This window comes from Belonocnema kinseyi, chromosome 9 (assembly GCF_010883055.1).
Source record: "Belonocnema kinseyi isolate 2016_QV_RU_SX_M_011 chromosome 9, B_treatae_v1, whole genome shotgun sequence".
In the NCBI taxonomy this organism is placed as follows: Eukaryota; Metazoa; Arthropoda; class Insecta; order Hymenoptera; family Cynipidae; genus Belonocnema; species Belonocnema kinseyi.
Window position 1 is genome coordinate 126950206 of NC_046665.1, and position 10700 is coordinate 126960905.

Sequence of the window (10700 nt, forward strand, 5' to 3'; positions counted from 1 at the left end):
CGCGCGCAACTCAGTCATTTACAGCGTCTCCTACTATATTCACACGGACACAGCCCTGTCATAGTATTGGACCGCATCTCGTTTCAGATCTGGGATCACTGATTAGGACACACTAGTTTAGGTAGTTTAGGTAGGGAGAGTTCAATCCTCGGCGAAGTGCAATTTTTCAAAGAGTATAGGCGTACGATTACATGTGTAAGTAAACAGTGTGTGCGAATTACGTACTTTAATAATGTAAAAAATGAAGATTATATAACAATAATTTCGAAAACCATTTTTTTTTAGAAGTAGTGTTCAGTTGAGGCACTGGTCTATTTTCTCCAATACGAAATATTCTTATATTAAGAAAATATATTCTTAAAGTGTATCAGAAATGATTTCTTGGAAGTAAACTATTTTCTACATTTGAACACATCTCTATATGAAGTAACAAAATAAAGTTTTAGAATAATAAAATGCGATATTCTATCTAAGAATACATTTTCTCAGATTTAGAAAATGTACGCTTGTTCCAAGCATACGGTAGAAAGTATTTATTTATTTGGAACACACTCTGTCTTCAATGGCAGTTGGATGAATGAACCAAGAGACTCTCTCCTCGTAGATCCTCGAGTAAGAAGTCCTGGTAATTCAAGGAAAGCAAAGCAAAGAAGAGACCCGGTACCGGTATCGCAATCGATTTATAGAGTGCATTGGTCCCACGCTACCCCCACTTATTATCTGATGGCGCACGCAATCGATCGTATGATCGAATGAGTTCGTGAATCATCCCTTAGCTCTACCTGGATGTCCACTTGTGAGTCAGGAGCGTATCAATATAAATATTCGTCCGTAGCTTTATTATTAAACTCCAATTATGAAATTAGAACGGAGTGTCTCAACATGGAGACTATAAAGGAACTGGAGACGCGGAAGAAAATATGATTAATCCAAGAACACTTACGTCTTTCTCTAACGATACCGTCTTTCTTCAAGATGATGAAGATATGGAAGATGGTAAGTTATATATGCAACGTAAGTTTGATGTAGGAAAGAGTGCTATAAACTGGATAGGTTCACGTGCCGAATAATTTTGTTTCACAACAATTTCGGAAAGAAAGGTTTTCAAATATTTGAAAAAAGTTACAGTACGTCAGCTTTAAAGATGCCAAAACATTTGATTATATGTGTATAGAGTGCCGCCGTGGGCGGTCTAAAAATGCATTTCAAAATTTGTTTTCACTCTAGAGGGCAAGACAAGCCCCCCCCACCCCCCCAGTTTACATTTCTGGTGAAAGAAAATCCGTAATTTATCTCTTTTAATTTAATTCGAATAATAACACGTGCTATTGGGCACTTCAAAATCCCGTGTCATTAATAAAGCAAAATTTTGAATTCCCCAAAAATTGAACTCATGTTACATGGTTTCATGAAAACGTGCTATACTTTTTAGATTTTGAAGACGAGTGTCTACAAAATAAAACCATACTAATAACTTTTATTTTTAAGTCACCTTCACCCTCCCCACAGCGCCCCAAATATGATACAAAAATAAAAAAATAAATTTTTACGTATTATTCTTACTTTTTAGCAATTTCCGTCATCTTATTTATACGAATAATTACTAATGGACAATTTGAATATTAAAAATGTTTTTTTAAACAATTTTGAATCGTTTAAACAAATGTAAATTATTTAAACAATTATTTATTTCCAAAAAAGTAAAAAATAATCATATTTTCTGATTGAAATGCAATATTTTGTCATTGTTTGAAGTAGTAAATTTTTCCAAAAACATTGTGTAATTATTTAAACTTATATTTATTGTTTATTTTTTAAATTTCTAAAAATTCAGCCGAAGACGTTTACTTTTTTCAAATTGGTATCCTATGCAACTTTTTGTTGAATAATTACATAATTTTGATACATTTCTTCTAATGTTTAACAAATTTATATTTGTTTAAACCATTTTTATTTGCTCAATATGTTATTTTTAATAACTCAACAGATAAAATAAAATAGAACACATACAATTAATTACGAGTTTAAAAGTATTTTTTTAAAAGTAATCATTTAAACAAATTATTATTATTGTTTAAACAATCAAAAATTGGCTAATATATTTTTTCTTTGCACTATGCGATCAGAAACATAATTGCATGTGTTCTATTTTATTTCATTTTTTTAATCATAAAAAAACTGCTTGAGCAAATATACATTGTTTAAACAAATAGAAATTCTTTAAAAATTAAAATAAATGTATTAAAATGGCGCATTTACTAAACAAAACGTAGCATAAGACATTATCTGAAAAAGAAAGTTGATATCGATGGCTCAATTTTGAGATATTCTGAAAATAGACAATAAATAATTGTTTAAGTAATTCCATAATGTCTTTAGAAAAACGTACTACTCCAACCAATGATGAAAAATTACATTTCAATTAGAAAATATGATTATCTTTAAATATCTTGGGAATAAATAATTCGTCAAATAATTTACATGAGTTTAAACAATTGAAAATTCTTTAAAGAGTCATGGGGAACATTTAAATTGTCGATTAGTAATTATTTGTATGGAAAAGATAACATAAATTACTAAATAGTAACAATAATACGTAAAAATATAGTTTTCTCATTTTTGTGTGATATTTGGGGCGCTGCAGGGAGGGTGAGGTGGGTTGGAAATCGAAGATATTAGTATTCTTTTATTTCGTAGACACTCCTCTTCAATCCTTAAAAAGCTTGGCATGTTTCAATGAAATCATGGAACATGAGTTCAATTTTTTGAACATTCAAAATTTCTCCATGTTAATTAAATGGTATTTTGAAGTGCCCGGTGGCACGTGGTAATATTCGAATTTCGAAAATAGACATATAACGGAATTTCTTTCGCGGAAAATGGAAAGTGGGGGGATGTCTTGCTCTGTAGCCTTTCCAAAAATTTACACGAAACGCCGCACCTGGAACTAAGAGATCGCTGGACACATTCGTCGCACTGCCGTTCGGAGTTGGTCCTACCGAAGCCGCTAACTGAACTCGGCGTCAGGATATTTCTTACTTTTTTTCGTGAATAGTTCAATTATTTGCATCAACTGACCAGAATTTTATAGATTTGAAAAAGAAGCCAGTGCACCACAGTGCGAGGATTTCAAGAAATTTTTTAAGGTGAAAAAAATATATTTCAATGATTTAATAAGAATACAAAAGATTTCAGGAAGATTTCGCAAGTATTTCAAAGAATTCATAAGGACTCGGTCGGTGTGCAAAATTCTGCGCCACCGAGAATGAACGACATGAGGTATGAATGAAAGTGGCCCTTAACCCTTTACATGTGTGCGTCGCGTGGCCATCGTAGGTATACCGCACGTACGCAACCTGATATCGGCTTTGACTCAGGCAGATTTAGAAATTAGAATTGAGGTGGTTGGTAGGCATTTTACGCCCAGTTAAACTGTTTGATCGCGAAGCAAACAATTTTTGACAGCTACAATCTGAGAGATAAATCTGCCAATTTTGTGTTTTTAACTGTCCAGTATTTGACATTAAAATCCGTTTGTACATTTTGTCTATTTGTGCTACAATTATTATCCATAGCTGACTAAATCTAATGCCAGATTAAGAAAATCTGCAAATGCCACAAGGAATTATAGGTTATGTTTCTATGTTTACCTTTCAGCTCCACTCTCATCGTCATTGTTCTCAGGTTCTTTTGTTCAGAATTATCACACCAGGTGCGATCGAAAAATCATTGGATTATTTATCAACTCCTAAATATTTGACTAAAAAACAAAGAAAATCGGGAATTATAGCCCAGATTTTTTAACACTAAGGAGAACCCTAAAGTTTAGAGGAAAGCCGGTATTTTTTCAGATTCATTTTTTACTTTTATGGAAGATTTTATCTAAATTTCCATAAAAAGTCATCTTTTTTGGGTAGTAAAATCAACTATTTTGATGAAAACTCGTCTATTTCGAACAGCTCGTTCGATCTTTTAGATTAAAAATTCGCGTTTTATTTTGAAAATTTTGCTATTAAATTCCGCGTTCAGAATTAATCTCTTTTGTTTAAAAATTCAACTATTTTGTTGAACATTATTCCATTTTCGACAGAAACTTTCATCTTCCGAATTAAAAACTCGATTTTCAATTTGAAAATTTTCACTCTCAAATTCTGGGTCAAGAATTAATCTCTTTTTTTTAATTCAACAAAGTAGTTTAATTTGTAAACAAAAGAGATTTATTCTTAATTCATTATTTGATAGTAACAATTTTCAATTTAAAAACTCGATTTTAATTTGAAAATTGTTACTATCAAATTATGGGTTAGGAATTGATCTTTTTTGTTTGGAAATTCAACTACTTTGTTGAATTTAAAAAAAAAAGAGATTAATTCTTGACCCAGAATTTGATAGTAAAAATTTTCAAATTTAAAATCTATAATTAACATGAGCGTGTAAAAAATAATACGTCTTTACACGTGTACTCAATTTAGTTGACGTAGATAAGGTTTCCAGGAATCACGATGATCTCATCAAAACAGAATTTTGTTTACCGAGAATTGTTTAACATTATATGAAATATGACGACCCTGTCGGCAAATAGTAACAACGGAGAACGTTTAATTAATTTAGTTCACACAGATGAGAATTCCAGGAATTGACGATGACGTCATCAGAATGGAATTTTGTTTATCGAGAATTATTATAATATCACGAGGGTGTTTGCAGATCTTAGAAATTTTCAATGAAGCACCATTGGGTTAAACATTTAATACATAAATTGTATTATTTTGGGGAGAAAAACTTCTATTCCGGGAATAGCGTGTATTAAATAGCCTAATGTTGTTTTATCATATATCATATCATCTCCTGTTCCATATTTTTGGGGCTGAAAAGTTCCATTCCCATTATTTTTAAGTATTGATTTGCAATATCGATAGTGTGGATCGAATATTCAAAAACTGTGATTCGGAAGTCAGCACAAGGAGGGAAGCCAACTTACAGCCTTCTGCGCTCTAGCCACAAGTTTGCTATTCGTACGGGAAAAAGTGGTCCAGAAGCCTCCCTTCCTACCTACTTACAATTTTATTTGTCGTATTGTGAGGATTTTCAATTTGTAAGTGAAGTTGTTAAATTGAAATGCATAAATACCAAATTAACACTTAGTAATTTTGAAAAGAATTGAGTAATTTCAAGAGATTTTTTTAAAAGAAGTTTTAAAACCATCAAAATTAATGTAAATCTTGAAATTATTTCAAATAATTTTTTTTTCATTTACATTTATTCAGGTTTGGAACAAAATATATATAAACTTATCAACAATTGTGGCAGATTTTATGAGAATAAAAAAAATTTATTACGATTCCTAGGAAAGGTAAAAAGGACTCTTTATTTCGAAAAATTCGCTGACGTAACAACAATTAAAAGTGTTGTTGAAGTATATTTACGCGGAGAAGAATGGATGGTCATAGTTAGAGGGTCAAGATTTACAGAGCCAGACATTCCTTCTACATGGTCGAACTGTGCTTCCAAAAATTGTTTGACACAGTTAAAAACACTCGTGTCACTCGTGTCAATCATGCGCGAGAAAATTTAAAGGTCAATTAACCAAAATGCGGTGGTGCTATCCGTCAAGAAAAGAAAGATTTTTCTATATATTATTCATGTGTAAAGTGCATGCATTTGTTGAGGATTTAATTAAACCATCTTATTCTGTAAGTACCTTTTTTAATAAGTAATAGTAATAATAATATTTTACATAACTAATGTGACATTTGAGATATTTAATTCTGATGTTTTGGATTTTAATATAAGTTTGTACTAGATTATCAACAAAATTTATATCTTCAGTTGAAAATTAATCTTTTTTTATAGATTTTTTCTTTTTTTGAGTAAAAAATTATTTTTTAACCTAAAATTGAACTATTTTGTTAAAATTTTCTATTTTTGTGTTAAAAATTCTATTATTTTATATAAGAAATTCGTCTTTTTTATTAAAAACAACTTTCTATAATAAAAAATTAATTTTTTGAAATGAAAATATACCTTTTTTATTCCTGATTAAAAGGTGATCTTTTCATTTTAGAAACTCAACTGCTTTATTCAAAATTTATTTATTTTTTCGAAAATTCGTTTGTTATGTAGAAAATTAATCTCCTCAATTGAAAATTCAACTATTTAGTTAAAAATGTATGTATTTTGTTGACATTTCAGTTTTAAGGTCAAAAAGTAAACGTTTTAACTTAAAATCTATAACTACTATTTAAATGAAAATTCACAATTTTGTATAGAAAATGCAACTATTTGTCTTGAAAATTCAATTGTTTTGCGAAAGATTAATTTTTCCTTCTTTAGAATTAATTTTATAATAAAAATGTAAATCTTCTATTGTTGTTGAAAAATTAATCTTTTTAGTTAAAAAATTTTAATATACGGTTCAAAATTCATGTAATTTCTTTAAAATTAATTAATTTTGTGGTTGATGATCTTAGCAGTAAATTCATATCTTTGGTAGAAAGTTAAACATTTTGATTAAAACTTTAGAAAATAATTTAGGAGAAAAAAAATTTGGTTTGATCTTTCTTATTTTCGGGTAAAAAATTCTATTCTTTTATATACAAAAATCGTCTTTTTGTCTTTGAAATTTAAGAATTTGGTTGGAAAGTCAACTAGACGGTGGAAAATTTAACTTTTTCGTAAAAGATTAGTTTTTTAATTAAAAATGTTTTTTAATTTTAGGGATTTTACACATTTTCTGTAGTTTTAGTATACTTAATAGTCCTTGAATAAAAAGTGGTCTGGCGGTACATTCCATAGATTGCAAATTTGATGAAGGGGAGGGGGGTCTAAAAACTTAAATCTAGTAAACCAATCCAACTTTTTGGGTAAAAATTTTTTTTATATTGATCAAGCTACTATTATATTCTTAGTTCAGAATTTATTTCAGTTGATTAAAAATTCTATTATTTGGTTGAAAACGCAACTGCTTTGGGAAAATTTCATTTTTTATTTGAAGGTTTATTTGTTTGGATGAAAATTTAACCATTTTTATAAAAATTCGTTCCATGTCGGATTCACAGTAAATCTTTTACAATGGCAGTTTAACTATTTAATTTTCGTTAAAAATGTATCTATTTCAGGTGTAACCTAAACTATTTGGTTAAAAAAATTGCATCTTTAGTTTGAAAGTTCAAATTTTTTATTGCAAATTCAAATATTTCATGTAACTAAACTTTATGGTAAAAATTCTACTGTTTTGTAGATAATTCGTCCTTTTGCCTTGAAAATTAAAATATTTGGCCGAAAATTAAACTTTGCTAATATTTCGTTTTTATTGTTAAAATTTGGTTTATCGGTAAATGTCACTATTCCATGCTTGGTTAAAACTTTATCATGTATATGGAATAAACTGGAAAATGGTACTTTCTTATAGAACGTTAATTTTCTTGGTCGAAAATTAATCTTTTAAATCTTTTAAATAAATAATAAATCTATTAAACTGACAATTAGACTTATATTAACACTTCGGTATAACCAAATCAACCCTTTAAAATGATCGAATCGTCCATCCGAAATTACCACTTCAACTGTCTGAGATAATCGAATCGACCATCCGATACGATTGATTCGAATGTCTGAGAGAACCAGATCGATCAACCGAGATGTCCAAATCGACCCTTCACAATGGTCGGGTCAGCCAGTTTCAGATGACCGAGACGGCGGTCCGAAAGGATCGAGTCGACTTTCTGAGATTGTCGATTTGGTTCTCTCTCTTCTTCAAGTGCTGTCCTATAGTTGACCCTGCAATGTGGTCTGTCTGCACGTTTATATGGCCAAACAGACCTTCCATTTTTCTTTGTGTAGGATGAACTCAATCCTGCACACCGTTTGAACCTGCATTTTTGATAGGGGCACTGTCAATGCCATCTCCATGTTTTGGAAGTCAATATTTTCATATGAAATAAATCATGTTTGAAATATATGAAAGCTGCAATAGAATAGAAACAGCCCTGTCTTGAAATCTTCTTAATTTTTCCACAATAAATTCCAGAAAATTGACCTACAAGGTGTAAGTCCCCTCTCAATTTATATATTGTCAGCGAACCTTATAAACGAGGTAGTTTAAGTCCATGTGATGAGTGGATCACTTGACCAGACCGCAGACAGGATGTGACAACAACAGTGTATGATTGTAACATCCACTGTATATCGTTATGACAACCACACAGTTGAGACCTTAAAAATAGATTCTTATACAAACAGATATGTGGTTGCAAGAACCACAGTTGTCATTGGTTTACGTTTAGTTAATATTTCTGGTTGTGACAACCATATATTTATGGATCTTACTTCCATTTAGTTTTCTACATATCAGAATAGGAGAAATATTATTGTTCTATAAACCGTGAATAGGGTGAACAATATTTACCGTATCTATACGATTATGAGTAATGTGCCCTTTCCAACACAAATAAGGTTACAATAAATATGTAAAAAAACAAGCCTATGATTTTATAAGATATAATAATATGCCATACAATTATAATAATTTACGATTTTGCAGCGGTATCCTTTTATCACATCAAAGCTTTTACTCTTCTGAGACGACATTTATTATTCCAAGAAAAAATGGTTTATTTATTTATTTTAATGACAATTAGAGAATCATATTATTGTATTTGCCAATCATTCGAACAATTACGCCTCACAGATGTGGTGAGCATGGGGGAGGGGGCGTTATAATTTATTTGTAAGCCCGTTCCTGAACGCTTGGGAAAGATATACAAGGACGAATCCCTGTCCAGTCAAGATAAAAAAATCGCCCACACTCTTTAATTTCCTAACAAGGCTGATAGGACGAAAAGAAAGAAATTGAGGGAAAGAATTTTTAATTGATTTAATTAGTTTTATTGATATAAAATACGAGGTGTGGCTATTAAATAACCGAACTGCTGTGATAACTTTTTTTATTCGTCATCAACTACAGTAGAATTTTTTCACCTTCAATGTACTCCCCTTGGCAACCTTTACACCGCTCCATGCGAATCATCCATCGGTTCAAGCAGTGCTGAAAGTCCACTTCTGTCAGCTGGTTCAAAATCTACACCGCTTTTGATTTAATGGCTTCCACACTTTCAAATCTTGTCCCATTCAGCGCCGACTTGACTTTGAGAAATAAGAAAAAGTCACAGGGGGCAAGGTCGGGTGAGTAGGGTGGATGGTCCAACACAGTGATGCCATATTTTACGAAAAACACTTTTACGGACAAAGCAGAATGGGCTGGGGCATTGTCTTGGTGAAGCTTCCATGATTTGGTCTTGCACAAATCAGGTCTTCGTTTTGTCACACGCTCTCGAAGGACAGTAAGAACCTCGATGTAATAATGCTGATTAATGGTCTGACCCTCAGGGACCCAGTGAACGTAAACAATGCCTCGAGTACCAAAAAGGACAATCATGATTGCTTTGAATTTGGATTTGCTCATCTTGGCTTTTCTCGTCCTTAGGGAGTTCCGGCTCTTCCAATGCATGGATTGGCGTTTTGTTTCGGGGCACCATTTTTGCGCAAACTTTCCGCATGTTGAAGGAATTATGCAAAATCTGGCCGACACATTCCTTGCCGATTCTTGTGATTTCGGGAACTGCTCGAATTCTTAGACGACAATCTTTGCGGATGATTTCACCGATTTGTTGAACTGAAGGTTCACTCGTTGATCCTTCTGAACACTCAACATTTTTCCGGCGCGTCACTGGTGCGTAGGCTGATTTATACGACTGCTACAGTCAAACTAAGCTACTTTCTGGCTTGTCCAGTGAGTTCAGAGTGGGGGAAGTGTCCCTTGACAAAATCAGACTCAAACATTTCGTCGCATGAGTGCAACACATTGGCAGCAGGATAATTTCGGTTATTTAATAGCCACACCTCGTAGAAACTTACCACATTGTTTCTGCTGGTCCACGGTTTTCGGGAAAGAGGCTGTTAGAGTTCACAATTATTGCTAATTTTATAAAACCAATTAATTCTACATTACACCTAAATCCTGAAACCAGTCGAAGTTTCCTTCCAAATTTACTTCATGCATTTCATTCGGAATAGCAGACGGGCAGCGAGTGATCTGACCACTTTGCATGCTTTCAAGCACAGCACAATATTTTCAATAACTGAAAAAGATTAATAGATAATACTTTCTATTTATTTAAAATCATCCTCACAGATCCTTTACACTAATAACAAGTATGACACTTATTTTTGCATAAACAACATATATCTAAAGTTTATTCACGGTTTTCTACTCCCACCGTTTTTGAACAAAAAAGGTAATTATATCAACTATAGTAACAATATAACATTTTAATGTATTCAACTATTATTTATTTTTGCGGCATTATTATTTTTCAAAAGTATATAAATTATAAGAAACTACAAATATGAATTTGTATTTATACAACAGATTTGCATATTTTTCTGTAAACATGTAATAAAATATATTTTAATTTAAAATAATAATAATAATGAATCATATGCACTGTAGTAGCCAATTCTGTTTTCACTCTTTTTCTACTGTACGACTGGGCATATAATACAGTATCTGTAACTAGTTTTCACCGCAAAGTCTTTTGGTCTCACTTTATATACTCGTAATATTAATATTAGTAGTAGTAGTAGTAGTAGTAGTAGTAGTAGTAGTAGTAGTAGTAGTAGTAGTAGTAGTAGTAGTAGTA